The sequence below is a fragment of the Schistocerca americana genome, chromosome 2 (assembly GCF_021461395.2).
Source record: "Schistocerca americana isolate TAMUIC-IGC-003095 chromosome 2, iqSchAmer2.1, whole genome shotgun sequence".
Taxonomy (NCBI): Eukaryota; Metazoa; Arthropoda; class Insecta; order Orthoptera; family Acrididae; genus Schistocerca; species Schistocerca americana.
In genome coordinates, this window is record NC_060120.1 from 1,114,331,368 (window position 1) to 1,114,354,164 (window position 22,797).

At 39.6% G+C, this 22,797-nt stretch overlaps 1 protein-coding gene across 1 annotated transcript in view; it reads right to left on the bottom strand.

The window, feature by feature from the left end:
- Positions 1 to 22,797, bottom strand: part of LOC124594714 (cilia- and flagella-associated protein 57) — a 287,883-nt gene that overhangs the window by 69,479 nt on the left and 195,607 nt on the right. The window lies entirely within an intron of this gene.

Sequence of the window (22,797 nt, forward strand, 5' to 3'; positions counted from 1 at the left end):
TCTAGCTGCTGACACTAACATAAATTTCTACACAACAGTTCTTCCATTGTGAAATTCAAGCAGATGCTTTCATCTTCAAAAATGTTACTATTTCAGCTTGCTTGTACACGTCATACTAACAGCAATCACACTCTCACAGATATATTTGTAACAAACTCCCCAGGCAGAGTAATTGATACCTCTCAAATATCTGCACCTGGAAAGTCCACCAATGACATTATTTTCCTGACGTACTCCCTACAGTATCCCAGAAAGAAACCATTAACTGACAACACACTGAGACTTCAAACACATTAACTTATCCAATCTTGCAATTGAAGCACAATAAATAGTTTGGGGGATGTCTTCCACTCCCTTTTCAGACATAAATGAAAAACTTCATGGTTTATAAAAAAACTTACTCAGCAATATTGGCTAACTGAGGAACTAAAACAGTTCATGAATCTCCAGAGAACACACTGAAAACCTGTGACAAATGCAAAACTCAGACATGGCCTTACATAAACCACCAACAGAAGTAGACCAGCTATCCCAGTGAAAAGCCCTGCACAGCATTGGTATTATCAAAATGAATGCTGGAGCTGATCTCCTTGTCCCAGCTGAAGAACTAACCAAGTACTTCACATTACCTAAATCCACAAATTAACTACAAAGGAAATGATTGTAGCCACAAAAAATTCTGTCTACAATAATGTTACTTCAATACTGTTAAGAAAGAGATTGTGTGTTTTGGATCAGCATCTGCTGGACATGATGGCATCACAATACAAATTATGAGGCTTATCATTGATCCACTACTGCCCTCTATAACAGATACACTGGTACCTCACTTAACGAGCACCTCCCATAATGTGCAATTTGGACTTAGAGCAAAACAAATTGTAAAAAAATTACTCACTTAACAAGTGATGTTTTCCATAACGAGTGACGATGATTTGGAGTGATGTCACCAGCTGTTCATGTGTTGTGAGGGAAACATCCAACAATTTGGACACTTTTCATTGTTGGCAGCGGTATATGAACAATGTCTTTAGTACATACTGCAATCTGGGTTTAGCACTCTTTCTGCTATCATCTTAGTACAGCTTGTAATCACACATTTTTTTAAAACTTGTGTTCATAAAGTTATTTTTTGTGTGCCAGTTTTAATAACTTTCATGTCCCTGAAGATAAAATGTCAAGAAGATGACCATAAGAGAAAGAAAATGGCCTTAGAAATGAAATGTAAAATCACTAAATAATGTGAATGTGATGTGAGCATGGCGTATTTAGCATGCAATTACAATCAGTGTACGTCAACTATTTGCACTATCCTCAAGAACAAGGACAAGATTAAGGAGAGAGATGCTGCAAAGGGAGAGACTAGAGTATCTAAACAACTGTTTCGTATTCTGGATGATACTGCAAGGCAACACTATAAACAGGAACATAACTTGTGAGAAGATGAGAATGATTTTTCCCAACCCCATTAAGAAGATGCCAGGATCATCAGCAGCTGAAGAAGTGTTTAAGGGAAGCTATGGGTGGTTCAAGAAGTTAAGAGAAGAACAAGCAACCACAGCATTGTGAGGTACAGCAAAACAGCCAGCTCCAACACAAAGACAACAGAGAACTTCATCAGCAACTTCAAGATGCTCATAGATTCTGAGGGCTACCTGCCGCAACAGGTTTTCAAGCGTGATCATATGGGTCTGTTCTGGAAAAAGATGCTGAAGCATACCTTTATAACAGCAGAGGAGAGTGCATTGCCCATTCACATGCCAATGAAAGACAGTCTCACACTGTTATTCTGTGCCAATGCAAGTGGCACCTTGAAAATTAAACTGCTGCTTGTTTACCATTCAGAAACCCCATGAGCCTTCAAGAAGTGTAAAGCCCAGAAGAGCAAGTTAAATGTGATGTGGAGCTCCAACAACAATGCTTGGGTGACACATGATTTTTTTTGGTGTGTGTGTGTGTGTGTGTGTGTGTGTGTGTGTGTGTGTGTGTGTGTGTGTGTGATTGAAGTATTTGGTTCTTTGGTGAAAACAATATTTGCTTGACATGAATCTGCCACCGCATGTCTAGCTTGTTAAGGACAATGGTCCTGCCCATTATCCAAGCCTACAAGATCACTTCCTTGAAGAATTTCAATTAATCAAGATCCAATTTCTGCCTCTCAACACCACTCTGTTACTCCAGCCTAAGGACCAGCAGATTATTTCTGACTTTAAGAAGCTCTACTTTAAAGCACTCTTCGAGCATTGCTTTGATTTGACTGAAGCTACCAATCTCACTCTCAGAGAATTTTGTAAATATCACTTCAACATCATTGGCTGTGTCAAGATGCTCAATAAGGTATAGGAAGGGGTTACGAAGAGAACTCTCACTTCTGCTTGGAAGAAGCTCTGGCCGGAGCGCATTGTTGAATGTGACTAAGGCGTCTGAGTCACCTGTGGTACATGTAGTCAACGAGATTGTGTCTTTGGCCAAGAGCATGGGACTATAAGTGGATAACAATGATATTGATGAGCTTGTGGAAGATCACAGCCAAAAAATGGCCACTGAAGAGCTTATGGAGTTGCAGTGTGTTCCACAACAGGAAGTTGTGGAGAGAAGTTCTTCAGAGGAAGAGGAGGAGGAGGAGGAGGAGGAGGCTGTAACAGCAAAGCAGCAGTCTTCTGGCACAAGAAGAGAAATGCTGAAAGCATGGGAACTGGTTGTATGACACACTGAAAACCATCACCCCAATGAAGCAGTAGCTATGGGTCCTACAAATTTATGTGATGATAATGCTGTGTCTCCTTTTAGAACCAAGTGTTGAAGCATCAGCAAAACAAATGACTATAGTTGGCTTCCTAGTAAAAAATAATTAGTTATGTATCACAAATAATGAAGTACATAGTACTGTATGTATAATTTTCTTTGAATAAATGGCATGAATAAGATAAATCTTTTAGTACTTTTTCTGGATGGAACACATTATCATGTTGTTGCTGTGGTCTTCAGTCCTGAGACTGGTTTGATGCAACTCTCCACGCTATTCTATCCTGTGCAAGCTTCTTCATCTCCCAGTACCTACTGCAGCCTACATCCTTCTGAATCTGCATTAATTTATATGGGATAAATTGTTTCGCTTAATGAGTGTTTTGCACTACAACTAACATTCTGGAATGAATTATGCTTGCTATGCGAGGTTCCACTGTATTTTCAACCACTCCTTAAACACAAGTGTTTTCTCTGAGGCCTGGAAACAGGGATTAGTTAAGCCACTATCGTAAGAAAACATTGTCACAGTACCCTCTGATTATTGAGCTATTCACATCTTCCTGCATTGCCAAAGGCCTTAGAATAAATAGTCCATGACCAGCTAACATACGACCTAATTAAAACAACTTACACAAAATACAAATCAGGTTTCCATAAACATCACAGCACAACATCTACCTTAACAAAGATAACATGTATGGACAAGAGGTAACTAACATCTGCTTCTTCATGTGTTTCTTAGACTTCAGCCAAGCCTTTGACACTGTTGACTTCAACATTTTGCTTGCCAAACTTAACAGCCTAAATTTCTCGCTAAGTGCAGTGCAATGGTTTGATTCATACCTGATGTCTCTCCTGAAATTTGTCATATCTGGCTCCATAAAATCACAATGAAGGCAGCTAGTATCAGATATCTCACAGGGTTTGGTATTAGGTTCTGTACTCTTTTCATCATATGTAAATGATGTGTCATCAGTTGTGACATATTGCAAATACCACATGTACACTGATGACCACCAGTTGTGTCTTGCAAGTGCAAAAGCAATAGCTATCAAAAATCTCAATACCAACCTGTGAACACTACCAAAATTGGCCAGGATATATGGCTAAAGCTCAATTCTTCAAAATTCAAGCAGTACTGGATGGTCACTCTAGGCTCATTAGCCTAAAATATTGGGAATCTAAATGGGACAAATACCAACTTCCCTCCTTCAGAAAAAGAGTCTAGGATCTGAATTGGATCAATCATATAACTGCAGTGTGTGAGAAGGCATCAGTATTTCTCTATGCCTGATAAAAATATAAAAAGCTCTTCCCTCTTGACCTGAAAAAGAAACTTGTACAAACACTTACACCTCTGATTATTGATTAGAATGATGTTATCCTGCAAGGCCTTTTTTAGGAAAAGTCAAGGGACCTGGAACTTGTTATGAATGCCCATTTTCATTATATCTGTGATGTTTGACTCTTTGATGATATTTCACCATCACAGGCACACCTATCCTGGCTGTGTGCAGACAAGCGCAGATATATCTATACCCTTCACTTTTCAACTGTCTTATCGGTGAACATTGCTCCTCATTGCCCCTCTTATCTCTCCTCATCCTTAATCCCCATGTCTGAAGAACATGTCAGAAACAATTGTTCCCATCAGAGTAGAATCTTTTCTCTCCCCCTCTGTCATTCAGTAATTTTCTCAAAGTTCTTCTCAGTAGGAGGAACACATCTCTAGGAGAGGCATATTTCTGTGCATGTAGTGCAAGCATTGCTTGCTGTATGGAATATATTAGTCACTATAAGTGAGTTTTTAATATTTAAATTATAATAATTATTTCACAGTTCTTACTTTCTTCCCTTTGAACTGACAGTTAATTTGTGTGCTGCATGGACACTCTCTTGTAGTAGTTCTTGAAACATACAAGCAAGGCACTGTCGTAGTCTAAACTCCCATTTTTCTGTTTGTGACATCATGCCAAACTCGTGTGAAACATGGATAAATGCACACAATAGTAAGACTGCATTTAGTAAGTTTTCTCTTCTGCTATCTTAAATTCATCATAAATTAGTGACTTAAGTGAGAGATGAATGTTACCACTGTGTTTGAACGATATTTTAGCATCATTTTACAAAGTGAGTGAATCCAATAGTTGTTGTTGTTGTTGTTGTGGTCTTCAGACCTGAGACTGGTTTGATGCAGCTCTCCATGACATTCTATCCTGTGCAAGCTTCTTCATCTCCCAGTACCTACTGCAGCGTACATCCTTCTGAATCTGCTTAGTGTATTCATCTCTTGGTCTCCCTCTACAATTTTTACCCTCCATGCTGCCCTCCAGTACTAAATTGGTGATCCCTTGATGCCTCAGAACATGTCCTACCAACCGATCCCTTCTTCTAGTAAAGTTGTGCCACAAACTCCTCTTCTCCCCAATTCTATTCATTACCTTCTCATTAGTTATGTGATCTACCCATCTAATCTTCAGCATTCTTCTGCAGCACCACATTTTGAAAGCTTCTATTCTCTTCTTGTCTAAACTATTTATCAGCAATGTTTCACTTCCATACATGGCTACACTCCAAACAAATACTTTCAGAAACGACTTCCTGACATTTACATCTATACTCGATGTTAACAAATTTTTCTCATTCAGAAACACTTTCCTTGCCATTGCCAGTCTACATTTTATATCCTCTCTACTTCAACCATCATCAGTTATTTTGCTCCCCAAATAGCAAAACTCTGTTACTACTTTAAGTGTCTCGTTTCGTAATCTAATTCCCTCAGCATCACCCGATTTAATGCGACTACATTCCATTGTCCTTGTTTAGCTTTTGTTGATGTTCATCTTATACCCTCCTTTCAAGACACTGTCCATTCCGTTCAACTGTTCTTCCAAGTCCTTTGCTGTCTCTGACAGAATTACAATGCCATCAGCGAACCTCAAAGTTTTTATTTCTTCTCCATGGATTTTAATGCCTACTCCAAACTTTTCTTTTGTTTCCTTTACTGCTTGCTCAGTATACAGATGGAATAGCATCAGGGATAGGCTACAACCCTGTCTCACTCCCGTCCCAACCACTGCTTCCCTTTCATGTCCCTCGACTCTTATAACTGCCATCTGGTTTCTGTACAAATTTTAAATAGCCTTTCGCCTGTCTCATACATCTTCCTCACAACATGGTAGAGTTTTGTCAGGACTGGCGCTCCCAAAGCTGTCAGTAAGTTCTAATGGAATGTTGTCTACTCCCGGGGCCTTGTTTCGACTTAGGTCTTTCAGTGCTCTCAAACTCTTCATGCAGTATCATATCTCCCATTTCATCTTCATCTACATCCTCTACCATTTACATAATATTGTCCTCAAGAACATTGGCCCTGTATAGACCCTCTATACACTCCTTCCACCTTTCTGCTTTCCCTTTCTTTGCTTACAACTGGGTTTCCATCTGAGCTGTTGATATTCATACAAGTGGTTCTATTTTCTCCAAAGGTCTCCTTAATTTTCCTGTAGGCAGTATCTATCTTACCCCTAGTGAGATAAGCCTCTACATCCTTACATTTGTCCTCTAGCCATCCCTGCTTAGCCATTTTGCACTTCCTGTCTATCTCATTTTTGAGACGTTTGTATTCCTTTTTGCCTGCTTCATTTACTGCTTTTTTGTATTTCCTCCTTTCATCAATTAAATTCAATACTTCCTCTGTTACCCAAGGATTTCTACTAGCCCTCGTCTTTTTACCTACTTGATCCTCTGCCTCCACTACTTCATCCCTCAGAGCTACCCATTCTTCTTCTACTGTACTTCTTTCCCCCATTCCTGTCAATTGTTCCCTTATGCTCTCCCTGAAACTCTGTACAACTTCTGGTTCTTTCAGTTAATCTAGGTCCCATCTCCTTAAATTCCCACCTTTTTGCAGTTTCTTCAGTTTTAATCTGCAGTTCATAACCAACAGATTGTGGTCAGAGTCCGCATCTGCCCCTGGAAATGTCTTACAATTTATAATCTGGTTCCTAAATCTCTGTCTTGCCATTATATAATCTATCTGAAACCTTCTAGTATCTCCAGGGTTCTTCCATGTATACAACCTTCTTTCATGATTCTTGAATCAAGTATTAGCTATGATTAAGTTATGCTCTGTGCAAAATTCTACCAGGTGGCTTCCTCTTTCATTTCTTACCCCCAATCCATATTCACCTACTATGTTTCTTACTCTCCCTTTTCCTATTCTCAGATTCCAGTCACCCATGGCTATTAAATTTTTGTCTCCCTTCACTACCTGAATAATTTCTTTTATCTCATCATAAATTTTATCAATTTCTTCATCATCTGCACAGCTAGTTGACATATAAACTTGTACTACTGTAGTAGGTGTGGGCTTCGTGTCTATCTTGGCCACAATAATGCATTCACTATGCTATTTGTAGTAGCTTACCCACAATCTTATTTTTTTTATTCATTATTATACCTACTCCTGCATTACCCCTATTTGATTTTGTATTTATAACAAACTTGTTGCATACAATGTGAAGAAGAAATTTCCAAATCTTGTGCAAACAACTTTGAATTATTCAAGTTAGTTGGTAAAACCTTTGTTAGATTATGGGTTTGAACTTAAGGATTTGGACAAACTCATTTTGAAAAATCCACAAAATTGGGACACAACTGCTATTAATGAAGCATGTGAATTTCTCTTGCCGTTATGAGATTTTCAATTTAACTTGATTTTGTGTCTGTTTGAAGCACTGTTTTCTCTAACATATGTCACATTTAACACTGTGCAGTCACAATTCTTAGACATTATATTTTGCAGCAAAGAAGTGGACGACTTGCAAGAAAAGCTGCATGCTAAGAGATGCAATGGCTTTGAGAAAATATGATGCAAGATTAAAAGCATATGTGATACTCCAAGGAACAGAAGTAAGAAACATGCACAGAAACATCTGTAAATGATGACTAATGTGGATGTACTTCGAAATATTAGATATTATAATCATGCATTTATGCATCAAATTTGTTTCACTGCCCGATTGAAATATCAGACTCAAAGTTCTCGTGCTTTGCAGACGTGTTTCCTGAGGAGACACTGAAAAATTATGGACAATATATGGGATGATTTTTGATATTGTCAGGCTAATGTCTGAACTGAATGCTATGTTTATGTCGCAACATTTTGAAGACAAGTTTGTGAGAGAAATATAAATTTTCCTGTATTAAAATGGACTTTACAGTGGACTTCCAGAACCCTATAAACTCTGTGAACTGATATTAGCCATACCATCTAAATCTTCATCAGTAGAATAATCATTCTTGGTACTGGAAAGAATAAAGACCTCCATTAGGAATGGCAAAGACAAAGTCATCTGCCTTCACTGTCCAACATGTCCATAGAAAAGGATCTGCTGGTACAGATGAAAGTTCAAAACTCATTTTTTGGTGATGTCACTGAGAACTTGTGGAAAAATAACTGCACAGTGGAGTTCCATTACAGATAAAACTATGTTAACATTTACAGGATATGCCACTGGACTCTGCATTAATCTCCCATATTATTTTGGAGAGCTGAATAACATCTCCAGCTTCAGAACACAGCAACAATAAGGAATACCACTGTGCCTAAATGCACTCATTACCCATTTTACATCCTTCTTTCCAACTATATCTTTGTCATTTCCCAAAATATTTAGCTGATACAGTGTCCTTAAGTTTAATTTACCCAGAACTCAATATGCCAGAAAACTATTTTGTACACCACTAAATTACTTTTATATCTGCCACTATCATTATTGTTATTATTGTCATTTATTTTTATTATTATTATTACTATTACTATTGTCACTATTAGCAGCAGCAGCTACAGTAGTAAAAGTACTGACAGTATTAACTTTATCAGTTCATAGTCAGTATATTTACTCACATTGCCACTTCAGACGCTCAGATCATTTTAATACAATTTGTCATGTTATAAATGTTGTTACTTATGTAATTATGATATAAAAAGATACTATATGTGTGGAACCCCCATCCAATGTAAGAGAGGACCTGATGGTCCTATCCATATCACATTAAACTAAGTAAATAAGCAAATGAAATAAAGCAATGTGTGGCATCGATAGGTCACATCGACCACACAAATTACAATCTTTGGAACATTAACCCTTCTGATGAGCTGCCATGTTTAATTCAGTCTGCCTTTGTCCTTCATGCAGTGTTCATGTGTACCAGTCTTTAAGGTAAACTATATGTATATATAGAAAATTTGGGAACTGTTTATTATGTATATTATGATCTGTATCCAGGATCCCATATTGGTGACCCCGGACAAAAGAGTTCAACGTCTTCTGCAACTTCCGCGTCAGTTGTATAGGATCAACAGGTTTCACATCCAGTGCCATGGCTACATCACTGAACATTCTTTATGAAGATTAAGAGACCCAGCTTTTATGACCAGGCCAACACAACCCTTCAGTTATTTCACAGCTAATGGACAATGACCTATGACCTTCAACAAGGATAAACTCTACTTTAGCAATTCCACAATAGACCAAATGTCTCATTGGGTGGAAGCCATCCCCTTACCCAACATCGCAGCAGAAACTGTGGCCAAAGGATTCGTTTCTTCTTGGATCACTAGGTTCAGTTGCCTGTCCATCATCACAACCGACCAGGGTCGACAGTTCGAATCTGCACTTTTTACGATTCTCTGTAATCTGCTATTAAAGAGATCCATACGACAGCCTACCACCTACAAAGCAACAGGTTGGTGGAATGATGGCACCACACCCTTAAAACTGCACTCAGGTGCCACAACTGTCTCTGGTCCAAGGCACTTCCTTGTGTGCTGCTGGGCCTACATTCTACATTTAAACCAGATTTACATGGGACAATTTCCGAATTTGATTTCAGCAAAAACCCAGTTTTACCTGGGGAATTAATTCTCCCCCAAGATCCTGGGGATACCCCTCCTTCCCAGACTTTATCGGAAGGATGCGTGCACACTTTAGAAACACCCGGCTACACCAACCTGTCAGCCATTCCCCACCTGACACTTACGTGCCGACCGCACTCGGCACTTGCTGACACATCATGCTTAGGGATGACTCTGTCAGACAACCCTTACAACCCCCTTACCTTGGCCCCTTTGAAGTACTCCAGAGGGGCGAGATGACGTTTGACATTATGATAAAAGATCGCCCACAAACCATTTCTCTACACAGGCTAAAGCCTTCCTTCATGGACTGCTACACCCTCTGCCATCCCAGTCGGGCTACCTGAGTGCATGTTCTTTTGATGAACCTGCTAATGAGTCTGTTCAACCTACAGTTGGGTTTTCTCTGTCCAACAAGTCACCATCGCAGTTTGCGGGTTCCTCAGGCATGTCATCATCATCCCCATTCACAGGTTTTGAAAACATTTCAGGTACTAGTGATGCGGATGCCCCTTCCTTCATTTTGTGCTGCAATGTGCCACCTGACCATGTCAATGACCTGTCGATTATGGTGTTCGATAATCATGGGCTTGTACTGTTCACCGACAGCACAGACGTGACCCTCACCAGGAACTCACCGTCAAGATAGTGCACAGCTTGTCCCTCCCACAAGGGTGCGACCCATCACATGTTCAAGCTCTCATCTCTTCGGATGGTTCACAATGCATTCAGGGAGGGCACGCTCACACGCCGCCGCCTCTCCCATAATGCTACTCCCAAGTTGGCCGACACTGGAGGAAAGGCCGCTGGACCTGATGTGATACCAGATTGATTTTACACAGGTTATATGAAGGAACTTGCCCCCCTTCTTGCAGAGGTGTACCGTAGGTCTCTAGAAGAGCATAGAATTCCAAAGGATTGGAAAAGGGCACAGGTCATCCCCGTTTTCAAGAAGCGATGTCAAATAGTTGTGCAGAACTATAGACCTATATCTCTAACATCGATCAGTTGTAGAATTTTGGTACACGTATTATGTTCGAGTACAATGACTTTTCTGGAGACTAGAAATCTACTCTGTAGGAAACAGCGTGTGTTTCAAAAAAGACGATCGTGTGAAACCCAGCTCACGCTATTCGTCCACGACACTCAGAGGGCCATAGACACGGGTTCCCAGGTAGATGACTTCTGCAAGGCGTTCAATATAGTTCCCCACAGTCGTTTAATGAACAAAGTAAGAGCGTATGGACTATCAGCACAATTGTGTGATTGGATTGAAGAGTTCCTAGATAACAGAATGCAGCATGTCATTCTCAATGGAGAGAAGTCTTCCGAAGTAAGAGTGATTTCGGGTGTGCTTCAGGGGAGTGTCGTAGGACCATTGCTAATCACAATATACATAAATGACCTTGTGGATAACATTGGAAGTTCACTGAGGCTTTTTACGGACGATGCTGTAGTATATCGAGAGGTTGTTACAATGGAAAATTTTACTGAAATGCAGGAGGATCTGCAATGAATTGACGCATGGTGCAGGGAATGGTAATTGAATCTCAATGTAGACAAATGTAATGCACTGCAAATACATAGAAAGAAAGATCCTTTATCATTTAGCTACAATATAGCAGATCAGCAACTGGAAGCAGTTAATTCCATAAATTATCTGGGAGTAGGCATTAGGAGTGATTTAAAATGGGATGATCATATAAAGTTGATCATCAGTAAATCAGATTCCAGACTAAGATTCATTGGAAGAATCCTAAGGAAATGCAATTCAAAAACAAAGGAAGTAGGTTACAGTACACTTATTCACCCACTGCTTAAATATTGCTTCACCAGTGTGGGATCCGTACCAGATAGGGTTGATAGAAGAGATAGAGAAGATCTAATGGAGAGCAGTGTGCTTTGTTACAGGATCAGCGTACAGAGATGATGGATAAACTCCAGTGGAAGACTGCAGGAGAGATGCCAGTAGCTTGGTATGGGCTTTTGTTGAAGTTTTGAAAACATACCTTCACCGAGGAGTCAAGCAGTATAGTGCTCCCTCCTACGTATATCTCGCGAAGCGACCATGAGGATAAAAACAGAGAGATTAGAGCCCACACAGAGGCATACCAACAATCTTTCTTTCCACGAACATTACGAGACTGGAATAGAAGGGAGAACCTATAGAGGTACTCAAAGTGCCCTCCGTCACACACCGTCAGGTGGCTTGCAGAGTATGGATGTAGATGTAGATGTATATCGTCACTCTATTAAAAGTTCAGGATAGAATAACAACAATACTGTTCTTCATTATCAATATCAGATTAGCAAAGAGCTGTGCATGAAGAAGTACAAACACAAATGCTTTATTTCCTCTGGAGCATTGTTACGTGCAACTGGTTATCACCCAACAAAATGAGCAAGTACTAGTAAATGGCAGTAAATACAAGAAAATAATACAATACAGATAGATTACATACTTAGGCAAATAATGATTAGAATAAATAATTACATAACAGATTTTTCAAGGGAAATGTGCTGTATAACTAGCTGAAAAAAACCACAATAGATAAATAACAATAAGCACAAAGCAATGGCATATATAAAACACATGCATAGCATAAATTAGGGTTGTAAAGTGCAATGGATTGTTTATTTAGAGTTCATTTGCATTTTGAATCTATATATTGGCACTGTGTAGGCACTTTCAGGTAATTTGATGAAATAGACAAAATGGAGAAATTTGTAGCTGTTATGGGCCTATGCCAGCCTAGCATATGGCATTGTATGCCCACATCTTGTATAATGGTCATTGACTGATCTCATTTGGTCATACTTTCTTACATTTTCTTTAATGAAAACAAGACACTTATTGATATACATGCCAGGTACCATAATTATATTAAGTTGTTTGATATAAAATCTACATCTAATCTACCCTCTAACCATGATTCATGTGATCTAAGTCTTGTAATGCATCTGGTAGCTTTCTTTTACTCTGTAAACTTAATATTGAGCCTTCGACCCATTTTATTCCTGTTCTATGTAAACGACTTGCCTCTCAATATAAATACTCATTTAGCTTTGTTTGCAGATGATACTTCTGCCCTAATTGCAAATGAAAATTCTGACAATATACCACAGAGTGTCATGAATATGTTAAGTAAGGGGGAAACATGGTTCAGTCTAAATGGCTTACGCCTAAACATTTCAAAAACCCACATGATGACTTTTAAAACCAAACAGTCAAAAACTGAAGAAATCTGTGTCACTCACAACAATCATAAAAATGGAAGAACTTGACTCAGTCAGGTTCCTGGGAATAAACTTAGACAGAACTTTGAGTTGGAATTCTCATATAGAATATCTAGCAAATAAACTAAAGAGCCTTGCATTTGCAATGGAAATTTTAGCCTGTGCCACTGATATCATCATCAGGAAAATAGCATATTATAGCTACTTTGAATCAGTTATTGATATGGCATAGTTTTTTGGGGAAACTTGGAAATGTTACACGAATTTTAAAGTTGCAAAAAAGAAACATGCCTCTGCATCATGTCGACCATTATTTAAAGGCCTAAAAATATTAACTGTCCCCTCTTTATACATGTTTGAGGTGGTTCTTTTCCTATGCAGCAGAGCTGATCTATTCAAAGAAAATCATTTTCAACACTCATATGACACAAGACATAAAGAAAACTTTATGCTCACCTCTCATCACTTAAAACTGTATGCTCAGACTCCTCAGTATACAGCCACAAAAATTCACAACACAATAAAATGGTGTGATGTAATGAATATTAAGATTAATATTTTAAAAAGCAAGTTACATGATTTTCTAATTGCATGGTGCTACTACTCTGTGGAAGATTTCATGAAGGACAAAGTGATGCTTTGAGCTGGACCCCTAAAATGAAATAAAAATTTATCATAGATATAGTAGATGTAAATCCTGTAAGTTTGACAAATTTTAAGTAAGTAAATTCTCCACACAGTATTATTGTAAGTGTGACAAAATTTTAAATAAGCAAATTGTAACCTTGACATCAGACATATGTTCTGAAATTGTGTTCATTATGAGATGAATATAACATGTTTCACATTTTCAGAATTACCACAAAGTCCATAACTCAGCACATACAGGAGATAGATGACATATGCTGTTATACCACATAATTTTGCTGTGTGGGAATCACATTTGAGTTTTTGGTCTATATGAAATTTTAGTAGTTTGACTGTTTTACTATCTTAACTGGTAGCATTCAGACAGACCCTAATGTCTTCATTTTTACTGTCATTTTTCTGCAATACATTTTCCTGAAACCAAGAAGCCCATCTATCTGTTGCTACCACCATATACTGTTGCAAAGATTCAAGGCTGTTAGGGACAGATAACACAGCACTTTAGTCCCTTTCCTCCCTAAACCAGCCAAGGTTGGTACCACACATGGTGAGAATTGTGTTATGCTTATATAACACTGCATTAAATGCCACAGCTGTGGGTAAATCATTTAAATAAAGAACAGGAAAAGCCCTGAAAGTGATAACTGAGATATGCCACATATAATGAGAAAACACTCTGACTTCTGACTATTTATTTTCACTAATTGTTTCCTACTGTCCATGTACAAGAAAGATTGCATTAGTAATACTACTATGTAGTGGTGGAGTTTCTGATAAGATATTGTGGGGTACTGTATCAAATGCTTCTTTAGGTCCAACAGTGTTGCACAGTTTATCTCTATGTTTCTTTATTTTCAAAACATCTAGCTGAATTTCTACTGTTATCTCAACTACCTTAACTTTAGAAAGGCTGGATCTGAACTCATTTTGTGAGGAGTAAATATGTCATCAGATTCAAAACAGAGACTAAATTGTTAATGCATGCAATTCTAGTATTTTTAATATTGTAGAATATAAGTGGAGCAGACCCACAGTTACCAGAGGTGCTACAATTCCATTCTTATGAACTAATTTGACTACACCAATATCTTGGTTACTACTGCTATTATTGTAATCAGGGATGCACAGCATTGTGGTCATTAGTGCTATTACATGACTAAGTTCTACGCCATATAAAGTAGATGAAACATCAGTTACATCTGTCAACATAACAGAATAACAGAAGAACTGGAACAAAAGTTTTAAAAAAAGCAATGCTGGATATACTATAAGGAAACCTTATGTAATAGTAAAGGTTAGACGTATTTCAGCCCATTACAATCACAAAATTTAAAAATGTAAGAAAATTAAAACTAAATTCTTATCCATCAAATTTCAGGTGCAAGAAAACTTGTGTAGGCTTGGGGTCACTGTCATTGTCATCACCCAGAATAGAAGGTTGGTATGTTTCCAAATTGTTGACCACCACAATCTGTACAACATACATGCCACACACTGGAATGTCTTCCTTCTGGAAAAGGAATCTAGGCATCAAAGGTCCAACTCAAAGGCGTATTGAGATGACTTTGCCTCGCCTCAGTAGTTGTAAGAAGTTGCGCTATTGCCAAATGTGTTACAGAACACCTTGTGTGCAGTAAAAGCTATCTTAGATTAAGCAATCGAATCCATATCCCATTCATCACAGAGTTTTGCCAGTAACAACCTGACTCCAAATCACAACACTGCAAGGCTAACCAGTTCGACAATCAGTATGCACTTCACTGATCACTTTGCAACTGACTCAGATTGGATCTGGGCTGGCTTATGATTAGGGGACAGGCACTGTCCCATCAAGATACAATGCTGATGACAAGCACCATCTGGGTAGCAGCATCACAGCAGTCAGCCATGATGTTGCATCAGCTACTCAGTTGCCGTAGTGACATTAGGTGGTACCTTTATATCCCTTTCCTTGCCAGGAGCTACCAATGGAGGAGAACTTAGGTGGTTTGTTGTTCCAAAGTAGCTGCCACAGGGAGCAATGGCAGACTGATATCTGTGGGAATAGCTGCAGAAGGCCAGAGCAGGGTAAGGCTCAATGGAAGGTGCATGAGCTGCCATGGGACCAAAGAGTCTGCTGGGACTGGAGAAGTAACAGATGTTGACAAGGATGATAGCTTCAAAGTTGATACCACAGACTGAAAGCATGGTATAAGTCATGGACCTATGATGGACAGAGGTTATGTCACAGAACCATATTAGGTGGCATCTGAACTCATGGATCCCCACTAGGGATACTCACCCCTATCCCCCCCCCCCCCCCCCTTCCTCTGTGGAAGGATTGGATATAAGCACTAACATGTGCCTGTGGTGGACACAGCACATCCAAGAGACCATGAAACAATTTCACCACATTGCTGCCTTCAAATGGGGTAGCCTTGTAAGTTGTTACAAAACGACATCATTTCCTTGTGAGTGGTGGCCAGGACATGCTGCCTGTGCAAATTAAATTGGCACTTGGTGCAGTGGCTGATGGGAATGACTGTAAATGGGGAACACCTTTACAATTGCTCCCATCAGCCACCACACTGAGTGTCAACTGAGTTGTGTGGACAGTAATCTTCCATTTTTCAAATTCATTGACTGAGATGTTCAAATCCCAATATGTCAAGGATGGTTGGAGGAAAGAACATTTGTGCCTGTTGCATTTGAGTCCGTTTGCTGTCAGTCTCTGGAACAAGAGCTTGAGATTGTGAAAATGGTCCTCTGGAACAGGTCTTGTAACCATGGTCTTACCAAGGTATGCAGTAGAGTTTAGAATGCCAAATAACAGTTGATCCATAAAACACAGGAAAGCAGCAAGGGCTGAAGAGATTTCAAAGGTAACCGATTATAATGGTGGATAGCATATAGTATATTCAACTCTAGGTAAGCTTGTGATGCTGCATCCAAGGGAATTTGAAAATTAGCCTCCGCCTTTTAATAAATAAGCACTGTGGCATAATTTATCAAATAGTTTGCCTGGGATCAGTAGCGAATAAGTTTCCACTTCAGTCTGTACATTTATCATTTCTTTAAAATCATCACAAAGTCATATGATGCTCTTTGGTTTATGTACTGTTACCAGTGGATTGGTCCATTTAGAGTGGAGACTAGTTGTTAAGACATCATTAGTGAGTCTGTCCAGTTCTGTTTTCTGTGGATCCTACAGGGTCAGGGGTATTGAGTAAGCCTTGAAGAAGTGTGGCATACTTGTCGCTCTATGTGCAATGTGAGCTTCAAAATTTTCACTAACTCCGGTGAGAAAACTTGAGTACATCTATCACAGAGAGTCTTTAGAGCAGGGAAAGGTGCTTCAGATTGCAAGGCATGTACTGTTTTATGAACTGTAAAAAAAGTGTGCAAGGAGTCCATTCCAAAAACATTATCTACTTTGTGCTCAGCTACCATGCTGGAGAAATGACTTGGTTGTAAGCGAATAAAACTGGAATTTTTCCTAGAAAGAGTAGGTGACAGCATCCAGAGGTCTAAAAGTTTGTCTCAACTACTTGGAAAGGCAGTGACACTAAACTTCAGTAACTGGGTTCGTTTATCATGGACACAGAAGCACAGGTTCCAGGAGTAACCTCACATAATGTTAGCATATGAACACACCTTGATACATTTGTCTGGGCTGCATTCTGAGAAGTCTCGCTTGGTTCATTTTCAAAGAGTGGGGTGTATCTGGATCAGAACTGCTATAATGCACCTCTTGCAAGTGTCCATTTTTGCTACGACTCTGGCATATTGTATGGGATCTGCGCTGCATACACAGTGAAGGGAGCAGTGTCTATAACTGGTCCATAGCATTGTCGATGATGTAGCTTGCTGCTACTGGTACGGTTGTTTATGAAGTTGGTTGGGCTGAGGAACAGGTGAAGCCCTGCCAGAGTTGGGTGACATCCTGCATGACTGGTGACATAGAGCTGACTGCACCAACATCTTCTTCAGTTAAAACCAAACTCTGGGCTGTGAAGGCAGCATTATAGGCTTCAGCTATTTGCACTTCTTCTGTCAGTTGATCCTAATTTCTGAGTTAGTGGTAAGACTCCCAATAAAGTCCCTGATTAGACAGCCCATGTAGCTCTGCCTGTACAAAAATTTAAAATTGTAATTTATACTTAATCCATGTAGGTCAGTAGGCCATTCTGCGTAAGACTGATTAAGGCGCTTTTTCCACTGTCAAAATCCTAACTTGGCAGCACTAACCATTGCCAAAAATTGTTCCTGTAATAAAGAGAACATTCTAAGCAACTCAAGTTCCACCAGATTCATTAAAAGCTGTAGTTTCTGTATTAGATGATACTAATCGGGATTTCTGGACAGGAACATGGCCTTCTGTCTTTCTGTGTCAGAAATTTGGCAAGCCATAAAATATAACTGTGATTGTAAGTAGTAAGTGTTCCACTCTTACTGGCCACAGACTGGAAGACTCAAGAGATTAGGGTGAGTAGTAAGGACAGGGAGTAATGTGAAAACATAATAGATGATCTACTGGAAAATTACCTTGAGCAATTAACCAGATAATCAAATGATGGACGTAACATCTTAGATCTCCAGTCTTCAACAATGTCACAAATAAATCAAAACTGAATGACACCAAAATTGGATAAGGATAGCCATGGGCAAAGAGCTTAAAAAATTCAAAAATAATATTCTATCCATCAGTCTGACAGAAACTCCTAAGATGTTTTGCTATTATGTTAAATCAGTATACAGATCAAAGCCATCTGTCCAGACACTCTGCAACCATAATGGCATTGAAATAATGGGTAAAAAAGAGAAGGCTGATATATGAAACTCCTTTTTCCAAATAGGTTCACTGAGGAAGGTCATACTGAGGTTCCTCCTTAATATCTCCATGCAGATACCAAAATGATAGATATCAAAATCAGAGATCACAGGATAGAAAATCAACTGAAATTGCTCAATTGAAGAAAGACCACTGGGTCTGATAGAAAACCGACATGATTCTACATAGAGCAGTCAAAGGAATTTGCTCCACTTCTAGCAGTACTGTACAGTAGATTGCTAGAGGAGCAAAGCATTTCTACTGATTGGAAAGTAATGCAGGTCATTCCTATTTTCAGGGAGAAGCGATGGGCAGACTAGAAGTCTATATCACTGGTGTTGGTCTGTTGTAGAACTTCAGGACATGCTTTGTACTGGCATATTATGACATTTCTGAAGACCAAAAATCTCCTCTTTAGCATTCAATATGGATTCCAAAAACAACACTCATGTGAAATCTAGCTCACTCTGTCCATCCATGAGACTCAGAAGGCATTAGATACCAATGCTCAGGTTGCTGCAGTTTTCTTTGACTTCTTGAAGGCTTTTGATAGCTCTGCATTGCCACCTAATGAAGAAAATATTAGTATAAAGAACGTCAGACCAGCTGTGTGACTGGGTTTAGAAGTCTGTAGAAAACAGGACACAGCATGTCTTTCTTAATGGAGAGAAATCTTCAAATATAAAACTAAGTTCAGGCATCCCCTAACAGAATGTTATAGGATCATTACTTTTATGACCTAACGGATAATGAAGAATGATGTTGTTGTATGCAGAGAAATCACTATGCTAGAAAACTGTAACAAAACCTGCAGAGTGTCAATGCTTAGTGCAGGGCTTGATAGCTGAGCAACATAAACAAATGTAACATACTGTGGGAAAATAGACAGAAAGAGCCATTACTGCATAATGACAGAATTGCAGTAATATCTTTTAAATATCTAGAAGTGTGTATATAGAGCTATTTAAAATGGCACAACCACATAAAACTAACTGCAGAAAAGGCTGTGCCAGACAGATTCATTGGAAGAATCCTTCAGTTACCATAGCTTAAAAAGCCTTTGTTTGACCAATACATTAATATTAGAGAGATTTGAGCTGATACAGATGATTATCAACAATCGTTCTTCCAATGGGCCATTCACAAATGGAACAGAAAATGGGGGCAGGGGAGTGATGGTAGTACACTCAGTACCCTTTGCCACAAACCATAAATAGACTTACTGAGTATACATGTAGGTGTAGATGTTTGCAGCCCACCAGCAGGAAGAATTTTAATCTTCATAAAATAGCTGGAGACAGTTTTTATATGGTTATGCAAAACTTAACTGCAGTATCATTGTTTGTAGATGCTTTAATATTGATTTTCTGTCAGAAGTAGTGATCAAGAGCACTTGGAATCATTGATTTCCAGCACTGGATTGTTTTTTACTTTAAAATTCCCTACAACGATTGAAGGAAATAGTGCAGCTACCATCTACAATATGTTTCTAGAACCAAAAACCTGCTCTAATCAGTAGTCAATTATTTATCTCTCCATAGATGATCACATATCAATAATAACATAATCTTAGAATAAAAGTATTGTATTGGAGGATCATAAACAATGGCTTGCTGTGTTTAAAGACAAATTTTGGGAAGAACACTCCGGAAGAATTTATAAAGCAGATAGTTTAGTTGGAAAATTGAACTAAAAAACCGTAAAAATAAAGAGAAGAATAACTTGTGGATTTAAATTATAGTGTGCTAGGAAGACAGAAAGCTCTAACTAATTCAGTGGACAGATTGTAGTTAAGAGTTGATACAAAATTACCACAAATACCATTGTTTAAAAAATGAAATACATCCGCTATGTTAGAAAAAGCCAGTCCTGGATGATGCTGGCTGTGTGTACAGGGCCCCTGTAATATTAGAACACAGCTTCACCATTAGGGAATAAACACTGTACCATCAGATAGACCAGGTCAGCAAATATGGTCACATAACCCTTGGCAATAATGTGATGTTGCAAAGTAACAATGGGGTCCATGGAATACCAAGATATTGCTGCCCAAAACATCACTGAACACCTTCCACCAAACATTCAACCAAAAGACTTTTCTCCATTGCTCCATAGTCCTGGTTTTATGGCTTCAGCACCATGTTTCCCTTTTATTGGCATTTGCATCATGGATGAGTGGTTTTGGAATTCCACCTTGCCCTCTATTCCCTGATTACTGATCACATTTGCAATGTGACATTCAGTTCTGCAGGGACTTTTGCAGCTGTCATCCTCTTACTTTTCATCACAATCCTCTTCAGCAATCGTCCATCATGATGCCACAACACACTCTTTCATCCACATTGTGACTTAGTCGATGTCATTTTTCCACTTTCACTGTATCCACTCATGGTCACTCATCACACTATTTCATCTGAATTGTGTCTTAGTGGATGATGTTTTCTACTTTCACTGTATATGATACAGAGTCTCTGGACACACCAAACACTATGGCTACCCTTGTTATGAAAGCAGCCACCATACCAGCACCAACAATTTGCCCACATCTGAATGCACTTACCTCTGACATAATGCACTCACAACAGAAACATACACCATTCTAACCATGACCTACACTTGCAACACATTGAGGATATTGCACAGGTGCCTTCATGACCAAATACAACAGTGTGACGTGCAGGCTTAGCTACCATCTGTATTTATGTTCAAGCATGTATTTCTCTCAGTGTTTTCACATTATTGTCCACTCCATGCAGTTCCACTCTCCATCGAGGAGTTAAATTCTGCTTCGGCTGTATGTTGATGTGTGTAAAAAATGTGATTTCTGTTCTAAGTGTTGAATTTCATTTACAAACCTGCTTTTGGATTTGGACTTGAGTGTGGTTACAACTAACAATGTGATATAGCTGGTTTTGCAGGATGCCCTGCCTCTGATGGAATATGATAAGCCTCTGAGGGGCCTGTGGCTGTTCTGGGTGGGTGAATCAGGCATACCTTGCACTTTGATCTTGTTATATCCTAGCCAGTAATGCCACCCGAGCCCGCTGCCAAAAGGTTGGCAGCATCAAAGTCCGGACGCCGTCCGCATAAGCAGCGCCAGCGAGACAGGAAATCGCCGCAAGTCTGCGCGCACCACCGCTGGCTTCTGGTTTCTTAAGCGCTGGAGTCGCGAGCGCTAGGACAGTTCTGTATTCGCCGCTCAGTTGTATACTCGCCACCGAATTGTGTACTTGCTAGTCAGTTGTGTGTTCATCGCAGCAGAGTTGTTGTTTGTCGTCAGCCGACGCTGACCTAGCCGCTCCGACTCGAACTAGACAGATTTCTGTAGACACGGAGTTCACTACTGTGTTGCTGTATCTTCGTTGATAAAGATAAGTAGCGACTTTTATTTAATCAGAGTGTTTGGGTTTCCATCTTTCTGTTCACTGTTCCAGCGGACCGGTCGGCCCGCTATTAAAAGTGTGGCGGTGACTTCGTAAGCCGTTTCTACAGTGAATTGTTTGTCGCTATGAACGCCGCCACAAAACTGGTGACGAGGACATCCGAACTCGTGTGCAGGGCTGGTTCAACTTGTTTCTGGTTATACTAATTATAGCGATAAAATTTTGGGGGCTGGTTTAATTTGTGTTCACTATGTCTGCCGAATTACAACAGTTGATCTTGTTACAGAGTCAGCAAATACAAAGTCTGGTGGACGCAATCGCCAAACAAGCGGCTAATCCTCCAACACAAAAGGAACAAGCACAGGCAGCACCACCTTTCCGTGCTTTTGATGCATCACGAGAAGAATGGCGAGATTATTTCGGGCAGTTGCAGGCGCACATGACAGTCTACAAAATCACAGGTACTGAGCGGCAGCTTTATTTAATTTCCACTGCAGGCGTGGAAGTCTATCGACTACTTTGTAAGTTGTTCCCGGAATCCCAGCCAGAAGCTTTAGACTATGATGTTGTTGTTAACAAGCTTGCTGAGTATTTCGAGTCGCGAGTTCATGTGGCAGCAGCCAGATTCAAGTTCTTCAGATTAAAGAAACTGCCACATCAATCTAATAAACAGTGGTTAACAGATTTACGGGGCCTCACCCATCAGCGCCGATTTAATTGTGTGTGTGGAGCTTCCTACAGTGATGTCATGTTACGAGACGCTATTACTCAAAACGTTGCAGATTCTCGTATTCGTGCTGCTATCTTAAAGTTGCCTGACCCGTCATTAGAGACTGTGATGAACATCATTGAAGCCCAAGATACTTTTGACTATGCTGAGCGTGAGTTAGATCAGCCATGTATTTCTCAAATTGCCTGTGCCAAGCAAGTTATGTCACGCCCGCGGCCCCACCGGCAGAGTCAGACTGTAAACACTAGCCGGCCGCGTCATGTTAAACACATTCGTCAGCCGCGTGTGCAAAATGATGGAGTTAAGTCTTGCCCTAAGTGTG